Source organism: Amblyomma americanum, chromosome 6 (assembly GCF_052857255.1).
Source record: "Amblyomma americanum isolate KBUSLIRL-KWMA chromosome 6, ASM5285725v1, whole genome shotgun sequence".
Taxonomy (NCBI): domain Eukaryota; kingdom Metazoa; phylum Arthropoda; class Arachnida; order Ixodida; family Ixodidae; genus Amblyomma; species Amblyomma americanum.
The window spans coordinates 3,955,001-3,978,422 of NC_135502.1; the positions used below are offsets into that span (position 1 = coordinate 3,955,001).

Below are 23,422 nucleotides of genomic sequence, written 5' to 3' on the forward strand. Positions count from 1 at the left end.
CATCGTACTTAACGTCCTTGATAAAAAAGATGCTGTGCATAGTGCCAAAGAAGAAGTAATCTTATTAACATTGTCGTTCACTACGTATTCCAATAAAATGTATACTGATTATCAACACATTTAGGAGAACACGCTCTCGACGGCCGCATCAACTACGCGGCAGGGAAAGGGACTAAAAGAAGAAAACGAGAAAGAGCGTCCGCGGTGGACTGCCTAATAGGTTAATTCCGACCACAGAGGGTTCTTTTAATGAACTGACATCGCACACCACACGGGCATTCCTCGCGAGGCAGCCATACAGAGTGGAGGCCTTCATCTCGCGCTCATCTCTTCCTCTCCACTCTAATTCAATTCAATTGTTTTATTTTTTTCCTTTTCAGAGGAGGAGACAGGACAAAAAGCAGTGAAAATGGCTTGACGCGGGTCCTGCCTCCTTACAAATTGGCATTCATAGGGATATGGCTATGACACAAGCATTTCACGAGCAAAAAAAGAGAGATAACGCAAAAGTATTACCAACATTTTAACGAAAACAGATTGTTTCGGAACGATTAATACATAATACAACTTCACATAGGTAAAGACGACAAAAGTAACAATCTTAGAATTCCGATTGCAGAAAGGATCAAGCGACTCTCTCTCCAAACGATTTAACAAAGAGTGTGTATGATAATGATTCCGTGCATTAGTTTGCTCGTGGCTGGGCCCATTCCACGTTTCACTATAGCGGGTATGGCGACAAGATTCATTCTTTTCCATCTTGGCGACTTCTGCTAAGATGTTATCGCTGTTTTTAACAGAGGTCTTAAAGCATAACAGCAACCTGTAACAATACATTTTGAAACTGGGAGCAATACCATATCGCAATAAGTAGCTCTGATTGGTTTGATTTATGCGGTTTAACGTCCCACAGCAGCTCAATCTATGAGGGACATCGTAGTAGAGGGCTCCGGATAATTTCGACCACCTGAGCTTCTGTAACGCTAGCTCACCTCGCACAGTACTACACGGTCTCTAACATTCCGCCTCCAGACAAATTTTTCCGCCGCGGCCAGAATCAAACATGCGTCTTTTGGGATCCGCAGCTGAGCCACCGCAGCGGCTACAAGTGGCTTTGAGATTAAGTTATAAAACCTATACCTATGAGTGAGTCAAGAACGCCTATGCTCATAACTTTTTTCTCTTTTTCGTTCTTTGTATTTTTTACCAACCACTTGCGTTGAAAACCTGTCTTTCCTTTAATAGCCTTCGATAATATTGGCAGCAATGCAAAATAGTGAAATATAATCATCATAGTTAACGCCTGCGAGATTTAGAACGGAGTAGGCAAACTGCGCGCCACTTGGGCATGACATATGAACTCGACTCAGTGCGTTATATCGTCAGCGATGGCTTTTCACAGATGTTGCCATACCAGCGATGGGGCCGCGCATGGACTCTTGAGAGTTAACTGCGCATTAACCTGTTGATATCCCCATACATCGCCGAATCTCCACCTGCGATCTTGTCATGTCTCCCCAGTCCGGCTATGTGGAGCGTCTTATACCAGGAACAATTCTCAGAAGAATGTAAAAGATGCAAAGCTAGGGCCACGCTCGACAATATAATATGGTAGTGTCCTCAGACTCCCCCTGGGGCACTATCAATAAAGTTTAAGAACCAGCGGAAGACCTACCTACTCAGCTCCGAGCCGGAGACTCAAGCAAAGGTCATCCAACTGGCCGAAGTCACTGTCAGCGCCAACGGGATCCTGGCTGCCGTCTAAAGCAGGGGTGTAAACACCACAGTGTGGAAACAAAGTCACTGCTGATGATGATGTTTCCCGTATCTTGTCCCTCGCGTATGCAACACATAGGGTACACCTAAAGGAACTACTACGCTGAACCAGGGTTTTCGTCTTCACTAGTTGGTTCGTTTCTACCAACAGATTAAACCAGCGCGAAGGACCGAGGACACGAGTAGACACCTGTTTCGTGTGTTTCTTCCTGTCCTCGTTTTTCGCGGTGGATTAATCTGTTGCAAAGCTTTAGTAATAACGGAGTTATAGAAATAACGCCACCGCACGCAGCACATCACGCGTAGCTAAGCCAAACAAAAGTTCCCACTCTCGCAGCATACATTAAATATACCTGCTACACGCAGCCGTGAAAGCGTCCATCCCTCTCTAGTCGGCAGCCTGTCGCTGGAAAGTGGTTAGCTAATTTTACAGCAATTTAGCCCTCACTCTCTTTTTCGACATTTGTATCATTTTGCTATAGTAGCTGAATTGCACCCACGCGAAACACGAACCACCAGGAAGTTCTGCAGACTGCAGTGCCGCAGGGGCAACAGCTGCGCAGCAAAGCGGTCCATTTACTCAATTTTACCGCTGAAAGACGCCTGCGAGGGCAGCAAGGAACAAACGAAGACCAAATCGAGTAGCTTTTCTTTCCTGGAACGAAAAGGGGAAAAATGGAAAACGCATGCGAGGAAAAGTTAGGGAAATCACTCTTTCTCGCGGTGCACTGTACGATTATAGAACTGCTTTCTCAATGGCTCTTTGTGGAAGATGGCACAGTTTTCAACTAGGCCTACACTGAAAGGCACCGCACCGCGTGCCTCTCAGTTGGACGACCGAAAATTCAGAGATGGCAGAAAAGGAAAGTTGCTATTGTCGCGAATCCCTCGGCTTGTCTGCTCTGCATCTCTCTCACTTGCGCAGCCCGCTTAAGGGAGGGAACTGAAAGCGACGTCGCTGAACTCTTTGAGAGACTCTTTGCTGCTGATCTGCAACCCCTGGCGGTTCTCTTGTGAGGAAAGGCTTTGTCATGTTATTCTCTCCTGATTTCAATATCCCATTGCGCAAGCCTACAGCCTGCAAACTAGCAACCGCGGTGGCCCATCGGTTATGGCGCTCGGCTGCTGACCCGAAAGGCGCGGGTTCGATCCCGGCCGCGGAGGTCCAATTTTGATGGAGGCGAAATTCTAGAGGCCGGTGCACTGTGCGATGTCATTGCAGGTTAAAGAACCCCAGGTGGTACAAATTTCCGGAGCTATTCACTACGGCGTCCCTCTTAGCCTGAGGCGCTTTGGGACGTTAAACACCCATAAAATCAATACCAGAACTCGCAAACATCACTGAACAAAGTAACCAATGAGTTCGTTGAGAAAGTGTCGAGGTTTGCTGTTCGCAAAAACAAAGCAAACAACGAAATAATTTTGCCCCTAGACTGAGATACGCTTCATGATTTAAACAAATCTAAAAAGTATATCGTCTCAAGTTGGCGCTGATTGACCACACGTGAATTCATCGCTTTTATTGAGTGCAGAAATGAAAAGAATTTAGCCTGATCTATTTCACGTGAACAGTGATCACACGGTTACTAGAGATATTAGATATTTTTGTTTCAAATCCAAGCCTGTGTTCTATAATTTTGCGCCGACAAATTCCAGTCATCGATCGCCATACCATCGTTTTTCTTTTTTCGCATGCTTCCGTATTTCGGCAAGCATCACTGCCACCCGCCCTGTTGCGGATTTCGCATGCTGTTTCTGGAGAAATAATTTATACAAAGCACCGCTCCGCGAAGCAACAAAATTCCAACGATATTCACGATTCTACCCTCGAGGTTCCAATAAGGCTTCTTCATTTCTCAGGAACTGCACGAGCAACGAGTAATTTTCCGAAACGAGCTCTTTGCAACACTTCGTTAGGGACGACAAATCGGACACGAGTGTAAAAGTTGCTCTGCACGTTCCTATTCAACCAGTTCATGAATTCGCGCTGCTCTCCGTTAACATCAGAATAACAGCGCTGGAGGCGGGGTGTCCACACAATGTGAGATTCAGATTTACTTAACCACGTGTCCTGGAAGACAAACAAGAAAATTAATAGTGAAGTATCCTGTGAATAAAGCAAATAGTGCTCAAACAAACCTCCCTCTTCCAATAGTGTATAAAGGAGGGCGCCGAGATAAAAGCTGCTAAAACGCAGCCTGAGAAGCCCTCGACCCCTTTTACAGGCAGCAGCAAGGGGAAGCATTGTACATAAAAAAAAACTTTAAATTGTTTCGGAATAAGCTAAGCAAAAAATTAATGAGCAGGGGATGAACATTGGCGTAAGTGCATCTGCCTTCATTTCGACCTGCCAGTTCCGAACACACCGTCATTGTGTCGGCCCAGTTGAAAAACACTACTGCATGCACTCCCATGCAAAATATAAGATTTTAAATCGGGACGGGAAAGGTGGAATCGCTTTAATAGAGGGCCACAAAGAAATCGATCGTCAGGAAATTCATGTTCTCAAGGGACCCTATGCTCTAGCCTTGTGCTCGAACAAGGAGCTGATAAGTGGTTTTCGTGAAATTTGGAACAAGAAAGAAAAAGGAAGAAATGAAACGGTATCGGAATTCCATTTACATGGAAGCTGTTCGCGACCCGTGTAGATTACAAATAGCGCAATCGCACTGAAAATTCTCTTAGAAGCGCAAATGATTCCGTTGCTCCTCTTGAACTTTCTTTTTTCTTTTGTCAAGAGAGAAGGACTGTTTCAGTGCTGAAAGGATTCACCTTGTCAAGTTCGCGGACTTTTCCTTCAGACAGACAATTAAGGAGCTCGGCTTCGTGTTGCACTGCTTGCCTTGACCCAGTTAACCAGTGTTGAAATGAACCTGCGCGCTCTTATAGCGTCTTTCAACTTGGATAAATTTGATTATTGCGGCCGATCAGCTTCGGCACGACGGTCAATAACCGTGTGTGTAAGTAAACTGATCGCACCGAAGCGAACATTTGCGAGGCGATTACTGCGGCCGCATATTTCAATCTGCTCAACTGGAGCCGTCATGACCCAAGCAACACACTTTGCGAGTTGAAGTGAGCAACACTTCATGCCTGCACCGATCTCAATCGTATTCAGTGTAAAAGATAAAACTCAAAGTGAATGACAATTTAAACTGACCTGCATGGTAGATTGTTGCGTTCCAATGACAAGGACGTCCCTCTTAACGAAAACGGAGCTGCTATAAGTAAGAGAAGAACCAAAAATGAAATACAGGTGTTTCAGGTACTGCCGTCTTTGCAAAAAAACTGCGGGGCGTTTTTTTTTTCCTTCGCCGGCTACCTGAGCACAGGGCACACCATGGACCGTTCACTTTTAAACAATGAAAACGAAGTGGTGGATTAATTGTTCCATCTAGTTTTGTCCGCAATAAATGTTCATTTTGCCGCCACCGCGTAACATATTAACCTAGCAAGAAAGAGGCGCAGAATCAATTTTTACCGAGAACGAAGTTGCATCACGTTGTCCTCAGTTAGGCTCTTAGTGCATATTGTTCGGTCAACGTTAGAGCAACATAAAACATTCACGTGAAAGCGCGTCGTCCTGTCTTCCTTTCAGGTGAATGTTTTATCTTGCACTAACGTTTACCGATGTATTCTCTTCTTTTTCCTATCAGTTTCTTTGGCAGTAATAAAAAAACTTTAACTACACGTGACACGACAATTGTTACTTGACGCACAGGACGTGCGCTCCTTTTATGAAGACGAGTAACATGTAGAACTCTAGTAGTAGCCTTGGTTATATAAACTTATGTAAAGAAATGTCCGCACGCGTGCGTCCGTGCCCATTTACTTCCTGCCGCCACGACAGGTAACGAAAATAGAGCTTAGAGGCAGGACGTCGGCAACACAACCGCTCCTATCACAAAAGGACAGCACATAAATCTAGCAAGAAGGAAAACTTCTCAACTAGCTGGCATAACAATTTAGAGCACTGCCTTCGTAAACCAAATTACGTATAAACCAGGGAAGATAAATTCTGCACAAGGATATGCTCTTTAAAAAACAAAAATCTGCGTGTGAACTACCTCTCTCCCGCTGTGCCGCTCAAGCCTTTAAAATCTTATCGTCCAATGAGAACAAATGTCGACACAAATCTCCAGGATTATGTAAATTAAACACGGGTACAGCTTAGTGGTGCTTCATTCCCGAAATACATTCGACTAATCCTACTTTGGTATTCCAGCATTGGACGCGAATTTAAAAAAAAATGGACGCGAATTTTTCACATTTGTTGAAGGGAAGCGCAAGTGAGATAAGGTAAAGGGGATCGCAGGCATAAACGGCTGTAATCGCCGCCTAAAGTACCACGCGCCCACACATGCGTGGAAACGTTGAAAGCAGCTTAACCGGAAATCCATGTTTTTCGATATCTTAATGCCATGGCAGTTGAACACGGCTGTTAATAATTCGCTGTAGCGCCGCAGTTACTGGGCACCGACGAACCTCGAAAGTTTTGACGGTACAGAGGAATTAGGTGTGTTTCCTGATCGCACCATCATCATCATCATAAACCTGACTACACCCACTGCAGGGCAAAGGCATCTGCTGTGTATCTCCAATAAACCCTGTCCTTTGCCAGTTGCGGCCACCCTATGCCTGCAAACTTGTTAATCTCGTCCGCCCACCTGGCCTTCTGCCGCCCCCTGCTACACTTGCCTTCTCTTGGAATCCACTCCGTTACCCTCAAGGACCAGCGGCTATCTTGCCTTCGCGTTGCAGTTCCAGGCCCAAGCAACCAAACTGTTACTGTCGACGACGCTGTTCGCCGTACAAGCATTCAATACCTGTACAGACGTCATCATGCTCGTATTACATGCTTAAGAGAAGCTATCATGTAGTTATTTGTTTATTTATATGTGTTTTTTTTACAGAATACTGCAGGCAAGAAGCCCGAGCAAAAAGCCGCGGAACCATAGAAACTGATTAAATAACAGAACAGAACAACATTACCCTATGATATCGAGACAGGGTAAAGCAAGGCCTGCTTAAAACTTGTTATTCGGGATTATTTTTAAATTATACATAATGGTTGCGTTGAACAGAACAAAGCAAAATTTCAAATTCTAAATGCTCGAAAGTATTTCGTCCCGTAATGCTATCTCTTGAAGGTTAACAATAAAGGATCAGCTAGAAAGCTCAAAGCCAGGGTCTCTGTTATGTTACGCAGTGGACTGTAAAAATTCATAAAGATTAAAGATTTCGTTTGATACCTTGCGTGGTAAGCTCCACAACAGCCGACATTCATGAGTGTCTGAGTGCCAGGTTCCTCCTTTCCGCGACAGTTTCATTCTAACTATAGCCGCAAGTCTGGGGCCCTTTCCCCTGTGCGACGTTCATATTTCCGCCTGCACTGCTGAGAGATACACGCTGAAAATAGGTCAAAGATACCTTTTATTTGTTCACGTGGTATGCAGATAGGCTAGTCGACTAACAAGGCAGTTTTTGCCGCTAAGTTTTAAAAAAAAACAGCGGTTTTTGAGGAAATGAAAGGGTGCAGTATCTGTCTCACTTCTTGGTAGGAGCAAGGTAGGAGTGAAAGGAGAAGGGAAGAAAAAGGTGCCGTAGTAGAATGCTCCGGGATAATTTCGACCACCTGTGGATCTTTAACGTGCACTGACATCGCACAGCACACGGGCGCCTTAGCGTTTCGCCTCCATCGAAACGCGGCCGCCGTGGTCGGGATCGAACACGGGTGGGTAGAACGGCCCAGTAGACGAGCGCCTTAACCACTGAGCCACCGCGGCGGGTATCTGCACAACTGCAAAATGGCGGTCTGGGGGCAATCAAGCGTTCACTCACGTTGTTCAGCGGCGGAAAACTGGCCGGTTTCGGCAGATACACGTGCACCTGCCGGAAGTGGCCTCTTTCGCGCCTAGCTGAGAAGCGGTGGCTGGGACGCTCCTCCATCGGCTACCGATGTGGTGGAGTGGCCGGTCAAGTGATCACAGGAGGGTGTGCGCAAAACGTGAAGACATCGAAGGCAGTGCGAGCGGCGTGCAAGCAGGCCACGTACATAGATGACAAAGGCAACGCGAGGAGCGTGCAGAGAATGCAGTGCACCTGTCTTTACAGCTTGCTTAAGCCCAGCGCGGTTGAGCTCCGTATGGCAGATTTTTGCTGCAAAGGGTCTCTCAAATTTCCGTACACCTCCATTAAACACGAATGAACACTCCACAAGGATGATAGTCTCTTTAATATAAGGTCTGGTGACAGCACACTGCAGCAAATTGTTTAAGCTGGTACTTGTTTCAGGGGAAAAAAAATATTTTGGTTGCTGATTTCAATTTTTAAATATCCCTATAGCTTGCTAGTGACCAAACAAAAACAAAAATATCATGCTTTATTATTTTTTGCTCTATTTTAAATACTATTAAATAATGCTATCAGTTAAACCTTTTGGGGCATACCAATCCCACAATCCCACAATGGCTCTTCTGAAAGACTATAATGTTAGCAGAGCAATGTCGAGAAAAAAAAAACAATATCCAACCCTCGGCAAACTACGGACCGTCGCAAACCGCATTTTGCCCGAGTGATATTCGCCACCGAGGAAAGGAGAACGTTATCTCTACAGAAGCACCCAATTCTGAACAAAGGCTTTCTATGCAGGCGCCAGGAGTAGCGGTGTGCATACGAAAGCAAAAGCAGCCAGATTAATGGTGCGGCCTGAAATGAACGCTAGTGCTCTGTAATGAAGCTTGAATAGATGAATCACGAGCTTCAAAAAGGATCACGGAGTCCATTTCAAAATGACAGAAAATGCTGTAAAGGTTAGAGTGCAGTAATCGGGTACGCGCCAGATCTGTTCAGGGCCCGTTCTCTATGTCGCTCGCTAATAGTGAGTTCTCGAGATAACTACATCTCCATTCCTTGCAATTACAAGTGTAATTAATTTCGTCGACAATCTAGACAGGTTAACCTGCGCGGCCCAGACCCGACCAGGGTTATGGAAAGGGAGACTAAACAAAGCGCCTCCCCCTTCGTGAGGACTCCGGGCGAAAATTAATCACTTGGTTCACAGGGAAGGCGCTGCATGAAAGGCACCACACAGTGCAGGGAGAGCTGTCACCACCTGAATTTGAAACGATGAGCCCACTTTCTTTTGTCTCTCGTATCGGCTTCATGTGAGTAGAGCACAGAACAGCCCCAAAATACACCGTGGGAACTGGATCGACGGCATAATGTTTCATACAGTCGGCAGAAAAAGTTAGCGGTAAAAAAAAGAAACCATCACAGTTCTTCGTAACGCATAATTACAGCGCAGCTGCTGGGGAGCATTTCTGTGGCTGAATTAAGAAATTATGTTTTATGGTCATTGAAGAATTAAGGACTCTTAATGAGACACTGTATATATTTTCTCATTGTTTGTTCTATTTACAGATTTTTTTTTTAAGATTTGAAGCATGTGTTCTTTTTCAGCAATTCTCTTCTGACTGAGTAAGGCTGCCTTGGGGTCAGACAAATGAACGCGTAAGTACTCCAAGAGTAGTACCATATTAAGAATATTGCATTTAGGTGGTCGGCTTGCAAAAACCACTGGGTTTTTCTGTAACAAAATCTCCTGATTGATCAAGAGCGTCCTGACGTGATCATCCCCGCCAAATTTATAAATCTGAGGAGTATTGAACGTTGTAGTACCTTCCATTGGATTAATGTGTAGCACTATACTAACGCGACCTATTCTTTCATCTTAACCCACCACCCCAGTAATCCACCTTAATTCAACTGTTAATTCCTACTAGTACAGAGTCTATCACACTTGTATAGAGCGCTCGGGCAGTGTGCTGCGGAGCAAATGAAGTGAAATCTTTTCGCAGCTGCTTTGCTAGCGGTAAGGCGCACGGTGCCTGTGCGGTTCACGTGTCTATTTTGCTGCTTTTCAGTGCAACCATTATCAGTGAAAGTAAATACCTGCTTTATAATTCCGCTTTATTTCCCTGGATGGCACCTCTCGAGCACTCTAGACAACTGTGATCGACTCTGTACACATTATTCACCCATTAATCTCCACTAATCCCTGCTAATCCACTTCAATCCAGCTACTTATCCACCTTTATCTATTTGGTGGGGGGGGGGGGGGAAGCTATTTTCCAAATTTTGGGTCCTTTGGAATATGTGGAGGTAGGCCAACCTCTAAGTGCTGTCGCATTCACTTTAGTGTGGTTAAGAAACTCACAAGTTTTCTTATTTTCTTGCATCACCGTCTTTTGAGTTGTTAGTGTTCATTGTCACTTCAGTGCCAAAGTTCTTTTTCTCTTGGACATCCAAGTTTCAATAACCAACGGGTAGAATTATGGAGGAACTGTCAATGCCGTGTTTTGTGATAACTTGGATGATGGTGTCGAACACTCTGAAAAACAACAGAGGTTTTGTTGTGATGGATTCGGTTGAGTTTATGGCACATAGGCAATTAAGGCCACCGCGCTACAAAAAAAAAGAGGGTAATGTGTTTACATTGCGCGAACAACCTAAAATAATTTAACATCAAACATTTTGTTCAGAAGCTCTGCTTCCATTAGAAGAGTGAAAATGCTGGAAATGTCAACGACTGCTTTTTCTCCCTAAAGTAACGAAGGGTCCAACGGGATGGGTTCATAGAATTGTGAGATTTTTTTTTCATATTTTCTCGAATTTAGTACGTGAACATAAAATATACTGAACAAATAACTACAGAGTTCTAGGATAAACTCGTCTTGTTATATTGGGATAAAGTTGTGTGAGCTGTGTGTTGCTGAATACGAAGACTGCATATTGCAGCTTCAATGAAACGTTCCGGATGTGTACATTGCTTCCATTTTGTTATGACTGGTTTTACCAGTATAGCTTGCTATTTACTTGATTACTCTACGTAGACTGCCATTTATCCTTCAGTTTTATCGTCAGTCTGACTATGCCCACTGCAGGAAAGACGCCTCTTTTATATCTCTCTAATTAGTCCTGTCCTTTTCCAGCTGCGGCCACCATATCCCTGAAACCTTCTTAATATCATCCGCCCACCTAACTTTCTGTCGCCCCATGCTACGCCTACCTTCTCTTGGTATCCAGTTCGTTAGACTTCTTGCATACCCTGCCCTGCCCAACCCCATTCCATCTTATTAATTTCGACTACGATGTCGTTAACCCGCGTTTGTTCCCTCATCCCCTCTCCCTGTATCTTAACATTACATCCACCATTTTTCTTTCCATACCTCACTGCGTTGTCCTTTCCGTTAGCCCCCAGGCTTCTGCCCCAAAGGTGAATACGGTGATTAGGGTGAGTACAGTGAGCACTGTGTACTGTAGTAGTTATGAGCACTATGGTACTGTTGGCGAGTATTGTGCACTGAGTACTGTGTACTCAGTTTACTGTGTAATAATTTCATCCAATCTCCATTGGGCGTGCTTATTTTTTTTTAATTTCCCTGTCCCGTGCTTGTGGTGCGCGCACGCTCGCTCGCTGTGCCAGAAATTCTTACTTTTGTTGGGAGCCAGCAATATTTTGTTACGTTTTTGTGTTGGGACGCTCTTTATGTCATGTATTATATCACCAAGTATCGGTATGAGTGCATTTCAGGATTGTAGTGCTGTGAGTTGGCTGAAACAGTCAGTGTAGAGAATACTGTTCTCCATGCTCTTATTTGTAAATTTTCTACAGCCTCCAAGAAGGCATTCAATTTTGCTGTCAGTATTGATGCACACTGAAAAAGTCCTATTATTTTTTCCCCATTTGCCCTTCACTGCCGCACTTACAACGTAAAGTGGACTTTTTGAACCATTAGCGTAGAATCTAGTACAGAATTCACATGAAAAGATAACCTTGTAGGTTGTGTTCTGGCTGGGTTTTTTTCTTATGAAGAAACACGGACCGCCGGGCTAGTTGCTAGGACATTAAGTAGAAACAGCGTCCGCTGTATTTCACGCTGTTTCCAGATAATTGTTTCTTATACGGAACTCTTTTAGGGTGAGATTGCGCACTCTGGCAAAACTGAAAACGGGGGCACTGAGTCATGTCTTTGTGCTGTATCAAGGCATGTGTCCAGTATGCCAAGAGCACGGCAAATCTCCTCAAACCGCAAGAAGATTGGGCTCGTTTTTTGAGGTTTATTGGTGAGTATAGTTGCAAAACGACCAGTTGCGACTATTGGATAGCAAAGGCATTTTGCTCGGAACCATATTATAAGAACATATGCACATTTGAGACCAACTTTCTTCCACATAAAGGCAAGATATAGGGAACGTCCCCAATGCTCCACAACAAAGGCGCAGACCTAGGTAATGTACTCGATCTAAACGCTTTAAATGGGATGCTCTTGCTGAACCTTAGAATGCACACCCGCAGTTTATACAAAAGCGGATCAGAGAATGACAGATGTGTGCAATGCTTAAAGTCAGGGAGGTCTCGGGGGGTCTCAGAACCCCGCCAATATATGCAGCGGATCTGAGACCCCCCGCGCTAGAAAGGAACTGCATCAATCCGAAGCAGGCAACCAACGTCTTGTCAGTTGTGCTCTAAACATTTCTTTTGGTTTGGTTTATGAGTGTTTAACGTCCTAAAGCGACAAAGACTATGAGAGACGCCGCAGTGAATGGCTCCGGAAATTTCGACCCTCGGGGGTTCTTTAACGTGCACTGACATCGCACAGCACACGGGACTCTAGCACCTCGCCTCCATCGAAATGCGACCGCCGAGGCCAGGATCGAACTCGCGTCTTTCAGAACGTTTCTTTTCCATCGTTCCGAAAATTTCACCGTGATTGTTGATAAGAATCATTAACATGTTTTCTATAACCCGACACGGTGAAAGAGAAAAAGTCGGGAGCTCTACACAAAGGCTGGAAAAAAAGGAAAACCCACGCCACGAGTCACTCCTGAGCTGTCTACTCTGCTCCAATAATACACGAGAATGAGCGCACTGGCAAAGCACGGGGATCGCTTGTTTTAGGTGTGTGTCATAAATTGAGCGAACAACCACCTTTGAAAATGATTTCTGGCCTTTGCAGGAAACAATGTGTAAAACAGGCCGCCAGCCCTTTTCTCTCTCACCCTCTTTATTTCTCTCTCCTCCTGGGCTCGAATCAATAGAAATCCCCTTTCAATGAACTCAGACTAAGCACTGCATGAGTAGAAAACATGCTCTATCAGACCGCGACTTATCCGGGGGAACATTTTAAGCATGTTGAAAGCTCGAGAAGCTTTGACTTTCAACTGGTTTATGTGCGGCAGGAACGTGCGCTTCTTTTGAAATGCTGGTATGAACATTTATGTTCTTTTACTTGAAGTACGGTTTCATTTAAGTGCACGGTGGAAATGATCTGCAAGCCTCTTTTGAGCTAGAAAAGAACAACTGTTTTTTGTGGAGATCACCTAAATTCATGTTTGTCTGCCCAAATAATTAGCTCATATAGAATACATAATTAACTTTAGGACTATTTTAGCTATGGAATTCATTTTTACGATAAAAGTGTAGCACTGAATGTACACCCCCGCGGTACCCGATTCTCTTGAACGAAGTTCCTCGAAAGAGTTGAGCCCCGGCGTACATAAAGTAAACGGTCAGACAGAGAATCTTGCAATAAGGTCAGCATCCTACCGCAGATTGCTAGGTCTGCTAGGTCGTGGAGTACCCCAAACCTCCATGTGCTACAGTAAGCCTCTTTTATATCAAAGAAAACTACCAGACATTGTCTTTTATGTATGAACGCTCCCCGGTCTGTCTTTTAAAGACTGATGAGATGGTCAGTTGTTGAACATGTGCAAAAGGTAATAATATTCGAGGATAAAGATTAACCTAATATTCAACACACTCAGATATTTAGTGAGACAGCTTTCTTGAGCGCTATAGGCCTATAACTACCAGCAGTGATTAGCGGCTTTTTAGGTTTTAGGACTGGCACAACTGCTTTTTTTCCAAGCCTTTGATATTTTTCCCAGTTTCTATAGTTTGTTAAAGAATTGCAAAAATTCCTGTACGGATGCTTTGGAGGGTTGCCCAGCGTTTAGTGATATATATAATCAGGGCTGACTGCTGTCTGTTTACCGGCGGGCAGCACTTTATGTATTTATTGACGTGCAATTTATTATAAAGCTCATTTAAACTACCACTTGTCGGAAGTCTGTTTTTCAGCTATAATTTTGTTCTCTAAAAATGACTGTGTATAGTGAGATGAACGGGAGACCTAGAGCTTAGGCTGTGCAGTCCGCAAAGTCCGGAGACTAGCAAATCGGGAAACTGTGCGCAAAACACGCGGAAAATTTTTGAGTCATTCGTGCACCACAGAACGAGAAATTCACGTAAGTGTTCGTGTGCTGATCAAGTTGTTCTACCGGAGTAAACTGTCATCTAGAATTTCCCTGTCGGCAAGAACAAGTAATGAAATATACGAGGAGGGCCACCCCGAACATTCTCTTGTTGGTCATGTCAGCAGAGCCGCACAATTATTATTTTTTATAACAGCAGCTGCCCAGATTATCTCGCCTATAGGCTAAGAGGTCGGCGTAGTGTGCCGTTAGTGGAAACTCTCACGTCCGCCCGCTGGCCAGCAAGGTTCTCCGAGGGGGCCTTCGACAATAATGCCATCTAGGGAGGGGAGTAGGTCGTATAGAGAATGTTCAATATTTATTCTAGAAATGGGAGTGACTGAGTGCTCTCCAGGTGTGATGCAGCTGCCGTTATCACTGTAAATCCTTCGCCGCAGGGGGCGGCGACCTGTTCGACCGTCCATTTGTTCCTTTTCTAGGGATGCGCTTCCTCGGCATGCCCAAAGATATCAGGCCGCTGCGACGGGTGTTTCAGCGTCGCTTTAGACGCGCAACCACCACCCAGAAAACAAGCAATTTTTTTGTTTTCGGGTGCAGATTAGGGTCGGTTTTTGCTGGTAGCGGGACGCTGACAGTTGCCACAGCAATGTTTTCACCGGCGGAAAGGAGCTATCCTGGCGGCTAATATAGAAGAACGCATGAGGAGGTCGTGGCAAGGCTTCAAACTGTTTACGTGGACGGTTTCATGGCCCCGGCGATGCAATTCCGTAGAGGACACAGCTGTCTTAACCGTGCAATTCACAGGAAACATTTGCTAAAGAAGCCGGTAGGGTCCATGACACCGAGGAAGCAGCGTGGAGAAATAGCTTACCAGATACTGCAAGCTATTTATTTTTCGCGAGTCGCGTACACCTCACGAATAAGGGTTCCGCGAATAACCTCTGCTTCGAGAAATTTAGTACTCGCGAAATGTTTTGGTACTAGGACTTAACATGCATTCCCAAAATACTTAGCTCGCGAAAAATACGTCGTTTACAGTATATTGACTAGCCTTTGTCTGCTACTTGTTCTGCTTACTTTGACAGGCCCAAAATTGTAGTGCGTGTTCAATAAAAGTCGACGCCTTTAAGTTATACCGAAAAGAATTTGCATAAATGGTGAATTCACTACTGAATTGCGTTGAAACAGCGTTGGTATGTTGCTAAGCTTGCCTTTCTATTCAGGTGTACAGCGTACACTGCAAAGGTGGACTTTCAAGAGCGGTCGATGGCAGTGCCGGCGGTGCAGTCGACACCGCGGGCGTCAGGCGGAGAGGCGCGGTCGGGCCACAGGAAAATTTTCTAATACTTCTTTTTTTTTCTTTTGATACGGGTTTAACGTCCCGAAGCGATTCAGGCTATGAGGAACGCCCTAGTGAAGGGCTCCGGAAATTTCTACTATCAGGGGTTCTTTAGCGTGCACTGAGATCGCAGAGTGCACGGACCTCTAGCATCTCGCGTCCTTGAAAAAGCGACCGCCATGGCCGGGATCGAACCCGCCAGCAGCCGGGCGCCATAACCACTGAGCCACCGCGGCGGCTAAGTTTTCTTGTATACTGTCCCTAGGTGATCTGCTGCCGTCGGAGCAGTGCATGCATCAAGTCTTCCTAGCTCCGTGGTGGCCGAGGCCAGAGCTCGGCATGAATAAAACCATAGCTTTTCCCTGCAGCCCGAGATGCGCACGCGCAGTCCTCACGGCGTGTGTGCGAACCAAGAGCGCAGCGTGCTTCGCGCAATACGCGCACCCATGTTTTCTTGCGGAGCCATGGCGCCATCGTTCGGCGCGGCACGGAACCCGTTTAAATATTGCCACTCGTACGACGCTGTGGACGGGTGGATGAGTTTGGCAGAGACGACACCCTTCCCTGCAACGAGGTTCAGTCTCAATAATGTTCTAAGCCGATACTCAAAGCATTAATGCTTACCCCTACTCTCGGACACTAGAAAGAGCGTTTTTTTTTTAGTCAAAGCATTCACTAACGGCCTCTGCATGAAAGGCAAAGCGCAACATTTCTTCGACTACCCCGTCACTGCTTACAAGAATGGTTGGCTTCCTGGAGCGAGCGATGAGGGGCTAGTTGGTATGGTATAATTATAAAATCTACGCAGGGGACAGGATACAGTTCTGCGCTCGTCCGGTCTACTTCTGCTCTGTGCCCTGCGTAGTTTAATGCTTTTATAATCATAAGGGTTGGCTGTTTTGCGCGTTGCTGGTAATAATGTGATATAACTAAATACTGTGTAGAAAATATGTCGCTGCACAAAGACAGACAGCTTCTATTCGGCTTTTATTTTATCGCGATTTTTGGCGTAAATTGCGCTATGCGTCGGGACTAGCGACCCTAGCGGTCCTAGTAAATCGTGGTTTAATTCATTACTCACTACACACTGACAGCCCTCAGAACAACGCAAAATATTATTTGCCTATGGAAAGGATTAAGGCACGACAACGTCAGTCAGGAAATCGGTCGACGTAGCGGAGTCCTCATTACAATTTCCCATTTTTCTATTTTAACAACTATAAACGTCTTTACTGCCTACATGCAACTGGCTTCTCTCTTTTCATACAGTGTCATGTGCACACATGTAACTTCATCTCTCCAAACTAATCTTTATGACTGAAAGCTGCTGCCCTTCTGCTGTGTCACCACCCGCGCCAGATATCCTATTTAGAAATAAGTAATTACTAAAGACTTTCAGCCAAAAATCTTTAATTCGCGTGGAGGCGTTATCTTTCTTCAGGGACGCCCAAGCCTGCAATGAAAAAAAAATTCTAACCACTCTGAGAAGCAGCAGTGCAATGCGTGCCTATTTTTCCGGCCTCGTTTTGCTTCGACTAGCCGGGAGACCGGCTACTTTTGCTTTTACACTTTAATGCAGCATGATGCGCAGTGCGATCAGGAGAGGCCTTCCGTCCGAGCAGATACCGCGCACTGGAAATGCCAAAACCAATGGCCACCCCGTATAGCCCTTCTCGTCTCAACATTCTCCGTGTTTCCACCGGGGTCGACAACCGTTCTTGCGAGAGCTGAGCTAAACGGAATACCCCCTCTTCCCCCCCCCCCCCCCCCAAAAAAAAAGTAGAGCGCTAGACGAACTCGGATTACATCCGGATTTTCATTGCAACCGTGGTCCGCTGTATACTGAAGTAAACACATTACAGAAAAAAGGTAAGATTAAATCCAACATGGCTCAGAACGACTGGCAGTTGGATGAGGTGGAGTGCGCTGTCCTTGAAACGAAGTAACGAAGAAAAACAGCTATAAATCCTGCAACATTTTTCCTGCTGCCCTTTGTGCCGAACGAGGAGTGCCATTATACTTGTAGGACGGTAGCCGCCGCATGTTCCTTGGACAATCAACGACCCTGACTGCGCGATAGTAGATCCGCTGGTTCCCCGCCCTCCACTACCCCTGATGCGAGTCGGAATAGATACGCTAAGCTCCGTCTAAGCTTACTTCGGATACCGTTCTGACGTTTCCAAAAAGCACACTGTTTCTTTGAAGTTAAATATACATGTACTGCTTACGCTTCGGAGCCCTAATCTGGAAAGAAACTTTGAAATTTGTTCTGCGATGCCTGCTACTGCACATTTCTACAGCCAATGACGGCAGACTAACGTTATAGCGATCTTAAGGGAGACAGCATTTTAGCAATTTTTTTTTTACTTCTAGATGAATATGCATGAATGTTTTTTTAGAATATCAGAAACATTCCTATTGCTTCTCTCACAAGACTTCACTCTTATACGTCCAGAAAATGGTCTTCTAATGTATGTTTTCCTCAGAATGTTGTAAAATAGCTGCAGGCTTAAGAGAGCGCGGGAGAAGACTGGTTCAACATTTACTGCGTTCCTACTGACGGGGTAAAGGTCACGATATTCTTCCAAGTTTTTGCGCAAACCACAAATTTTTGTTTTGAACTTTTGTGATGGAGTGTCCATTGGCATATTTTGAGTGAGGGGAAAATTTCATACAATAAACTTAATATCCACAAATCTCCAATAAAAGGGGGTCCTGGCCTGCACTATGGCTCTACCATTCAGCAGGTGACTATGGCATAGGGCCTTGGAATAGTAGGGGAAGCTACTAGTAAAGTTCCCAGATAGAAATATTTTACGGATCATGAATACTTTCCTCCACAAACGAGAAAACAGGAAACGTACGTACAAGAGCTCCAATGGTGAAATGTACATCACACTATGCGCTAAAACCGGCACAGTGCAGGAAGTGAAGGCTCTCGGAAGGGTGCGTTGTATCTACCCCAGGATGGTAAGGTCTCTTATTAGCCCAGACTTGAAAAAGGAACGGAAAAACGGAAATGGAGAAAAATGCCGGTTGTTCGACCGTTTCCTCGCAATGAACAGCCGCCGCGGCTCACTGAGTAATTTCTTTGGAGTACCATCTGGCCCATTTCAGGAATTAAACTTCAGAATAGCGTGAAAAACAAAGCATTGAACCGGATAAAACAGTTATCAAAAAATAAACTTTTTGCACACTTTTGGAGGTTTCAAAGCCGTGTCGCCCCTTTAATTAAAAGCTTCGCTATGCTATGTACACACAAGAGCATCATAAAATGCGCGTTATTTTTAGCAGCAGAACGGTGTTCAGTCTAAGAACAAATCACTAAAGGTTTCCTCTATGAGTTGCGCACGCATCACTGCAAGGCTGTGCTTTCAAACGGCTCTTTGACAAATGCCAGCAGAAGTTTAGGATTAACCCTACTGGCATTTAAATGCGAGCTGTCCCAACACGCGTTTAAAACAGGGCGGCTCTCATCCTCGACTTAGATCCGCACGAAATGTGTCTGCATTGACAACTCCAGACGCTTGCACCCGAGGAAAATCGTTAAGCCTCACTACAGGCGCCGCGGCGCGCCTTTGTTGTAGACCCACAATTGGTCAGCAGGTGGTCGATAATTTGATGCCAAGCCATGGAAACAAAGAGCAAGCGCAATGGGTCCTTCTTCTCTTCCCCCAAACTTGCACAGAACGTTAGCTGTTTTTCGCGTGCATGCGCAGTTAAGGTCGAAGAAATACGACTAAGAGATCAAACTCACTAAAGCGCGCTCACATTTAATTCTACAGGCATGTCATGTCAATAGTCAATAGTCAATAAGTTTATTTTCCAGGTTCAACTGGAGGATTTCCTGGCTCAAATCTGCCTGGGCAGCTTGACTGGGTCCAGGAAACCACTACAAGCAGTAGCACACGAGCGGTACAGGGCATTTTCAAAACCAGTCCAACATACAGTAGTAGATTAAATAAAGAAAACACTCGACACATATATACACTGACTCGAATAATGCTTTAAAGAATGAGAACACTGAAGTGGACGCACATATGTTGAAAGAAAAATACATTAACACTCAACCAAACGTTCAACAATCAACAAGTGGAGCCTTAGAATGACATTTGAACAAAATATATCCGCAGCTCAGCTTTTGTACATCCCGTTGTATGTGGATATGTGTTTAAAACATGGGGTAGATTATAAGACAACATTTGTAATTGATAATCGGTGCGAAAACGTGGTCTGTTCTATGAGTTAGTACTTCTGGTATGCATGTTAGCACGACGCGTGTCCAAAGATCCTAGGGTAGAGTAAAAATTGACAATTGATGCCGTGGACAAACGCATTTTGTAATAACTTGAAATTATATAAAAGATCAACGCGGACAATGTTATGTGGTTGGAAGGCGTATTTGGTGGTAGTCATGTTATCAATATTGGCGATTATTCGAACAATTTTCTCTTGCAATACTAGAAGCTTATTTATGTTATTTTTAGTCACTGTGGCCCATACTAAGCTACAGGAGTTAAGGCGAGACAAAATAATGCATAATAAATTTGTAAACTACCTTTCAAGTTTCACGGCATCACGAAAGGGACCCGCAGACAGAAGAGAGTGTTCTGCAGAGGTGCACGACGTGGACATCCCAGTTTAAATGACACTAAACATATACTCCAAGGATCTTGTGCTCTTCAACAATTTCTATTTGTTGATTTTCAATGTTGAGCATGCAATTGGGTGTTGTCGGTTTGTTTCTTGCGCTACATATTATATAGCCTTGGACTCTGTAGGATTTATCTTTATTTATTCATCATTGACCACCTAGATAATTTATTATGTAGGTTATTACATTTCACAATTAAATCGTTAAGGTTAGGGCCTGAAAGAAGTATTGTGCTATCATCGGCGTATATTACAAAACCAATGGAGGGATGTATACTAACAATACCATTTATGTATGCATTAAACAAAAGGGGTCCCAGTACGCTCCCTTTTGTGGCACCACAAGTGACAGGCAAAAGGGCAGAAAGTTCAATATCTACAGACACCGACCGATTGTATAAGCTTGTATAACTCTATGTATGTGTAAAAGCTTGAATGCGCCGCTTTTGTGCACCGACGTACTGTAGAGGTCCCAGTACCCAACACTTCGCAACGCGTAAGGGACACGACAAGAAACCAGGCTTTGTTAACTTTCGATGCGACTCGTACGAGCTTAAAGCGCGCTCTCAGCTAGCAGTGAAGCCGTCGCTTCTGCCTAATGGTACGGCCTGACTCAAGAAAAGTAACAGGTAATCTCTAGGCCTCCAATTAGCCACTCGTTGTGGGAACTAGCGAAAAGGAACTCCCCTAATCCGGGAACTACGCTACAGGGAATAGTGCTACTGACAACTCTTTTTTTTTTATTGTACCACACAAGATATATGTTGTAGAGCAGTAACAATGCTTATCATCTGCAGTAAACTTCATTCGTGGGGTAAAGGGCGTGGCGGCCACATTTGTTACATTACGGAGCGGGACGAGGACCAGCCGACGAGCGAAGTGCCCGACCCAGTCCACGAATGCTTCCCGCGTTCTATGCGCGCGCTCGCCAGCGCGTGGTGCGCGGTGGCGATGATCACTCCTATGAGGACATAAAAGCGATAGAGAAAAAGCGTGCTAGCTTTACTGCGTGAAGGCGGTAAAAGTGATGCTTCAAAAAATAATGAAAATTTATATGAAATGTGCACGGGGCCAAAGAAACATGTTTCACACGGTGAGAGCTAAAAAAGAGAAAAGTTGGTAGGAGATGCACTTCAAGGTGATCTAAAGGCTAAACTGATCATATAGTTTTGTGTGTTGAAGTGGTTACAGCTACCGTAGGTAGCCAGCCACGCACACATGTCATTCTATCAGCTCAACAAAATCCACTAAAAACCACCTTCACTCTTATACAGCCAGAATGATGCACCACTAACGCTTTCGGAGGCTTTTCTTTTTACATAAATAAAGCCTCTTCTAGTTCACAGGTAACACGCCCGTGGCTTCTATCTAGAGAAACCGTTTCCTCATGAAGGGGCAGCGTGCACGGGTAATTCTGGTTTTATCGCTCATCCTCTCTCAACCTCGCATTCAAACACCGCCCCTTTTTGCCAAAGCGTGCTTTAAGGACTCTGATAAGCAACCGTTTCTTTACACAGAACAAAATTCCGGGTGCGTTGACTTCACAGATTTGATCCCCACTTTTTTAGTCTTCTTTAATACGAGAACATAAAGCCGCCAGCTTGCCGGGCCAGGGGGCAGGAGAAACAACAGGAAGTTCGAACTTTGGGGCTACCTTTAACGTTGCGTGCTACACAGTGGCAGTAGTGGACAAAAAGCAGCCGGTCGCCGCACCCCACAGATGCCAATGGACAGTGAGCTGCTCGCATGATGCATGATGGGACACGACATGCGCACCGCCTGTACGTAATAAAGTGCGCACATGTGGCTCCAATATGAAAGGGAACTGATTATTCGCATTCAGCGAATCATTAATTCGAGAGCGAGAGTGACAGGAACGCCTTTTTACTTTCTTCTAACCACTTTCTTGTGTACGGATAAGGTCCAAGAGACATTTTCAACTTCGCTGCAGAAGTAATAACAGAATTCGTTCTTTTCCGCAAACTCACTGTTTAGTGGTGAAATAAAACATACACTCGCCAAAAATAAAATGTTTTTAAAACATGACGTTTCGGGACCCCTACGGGTCCCTCGTTCACAACGGCGATGGACGGAATGGGCCGCTTCTTATATGCGCACTAAACCGCGCAGTGAATGGGCGTAGTTATCCGGGAGATTACCCTTCGTCCTGTTGATAGCGTGCTGCAGGATACTTTAACGTACGCCAAGCTGAACCGGGATCCCACGAAAAAAGTAGAAGCAGAGCTTCAAAAACTGCTAACCGATATGTTCAAGTCTGTCCCTCCTTCAAAGAAGTACCTTTATTACAAGCTGTTATGCCGCAACGGCTCAACACCTGCTATTTCCGGCTTACCCAAGATTCACAGACCGGACGTACCTCTCAGGCCAATTGTTTATTTCACGCGTTCGTCATTGTATAACCTGTCCAAGTATCTGCATCAAATCATTGGTCCCCTCGTTGGACGAACACCGACATACGTGAAAGATTCGGCTGATTTTGTTACTAAGCTGAAGAACGTGGCGGTTGACGACGATGGCATCATGGTCTCTTTCAATGTAAAATCCATGTTCACATGCGTTCCTGTTGAATTCGCTGTTGAATGCTGCGAGAGGATACTGGAAGAAGACGCATCACTGCCATCCCGAACGCCATTTGAAACATTTGATCTGTGCCGCCTCCTGAAATTCCGTCTGCAGAACACATATTTCATTTTCAACAACGAATACTACAGGCAAGTCTTCGGCACGGCTATGGGTGCGTCGGTATCCGTAACCTGCGCCAACCTCGCACTCGAATCTATTGAAAGTTCGGCCCTCCAATCGTTCCATACTCGTCCGAAGCTCTTCTTGTGGTATGTGGACGATTGTTTTTGTGTAACTCATAGCAAGGACGCCAAACCATTTCTTTACCATCTAAATTCTTTTCAACCAACAGTTCAATTCACAGTGGAAGAAAAAGTCTCCGAAAGCATTGCTTTCCTTGATGTCCTTGTTATCCGCACTACCGATGGTGTTGCCACTGCCGTTTTCCGGAAACCCACACACACTGGGAAGTACTTGGATTTTCAATGTGTCCACCCCATTGCCCACCCGCCCTATAAAACCGTGCAGCTCGTCTTTGCTCCAGCCCCGGTCTGCGCTGTTCGCAGCAGAAAAAAGTCCGCGTCGACCTCGAGAAGAATGGTTATCCCCGACAACTGCTGCAAAACGACCAACGCCGCTCTCTGCAACCTGCCGAGCCCCGGCTCATCGGAGAACAGAAGCGCGAGCGCGCCTTACGCCCGGGGGACAAGAGAGGCTCTGGCACGAATATTTGCAACATACAACGTGCGCGTTGCGCACGTGCCGTCCAGCAAGCTGAAACAACAGCTTTGT

The 23,422-nt window shown here is 45.2% G+C and overlaps 1 long non-coding RNA gene across 1 annotated transcript in view; it reads right to left on the reverse strand.

Annotated features, from left to right (window-relative positions):
• LOC144094526 (uncharacterized) overlaps positions 1-23,422 on the reverse strand; it is an 81,090-nt gene that overhangs the window by 51,929 nt on the left and 5,739 nt on the right. The window contains exon 3 of the long non-coding RNA XR_013306514.1: positions 4,937-4,997. This is a non-coding gene — a long non-coding RNA (uncharacterized LOC144094526). The remainder of the gene's footprint in view (positions 1-4,936; positions 4,998-23,422) is intronic.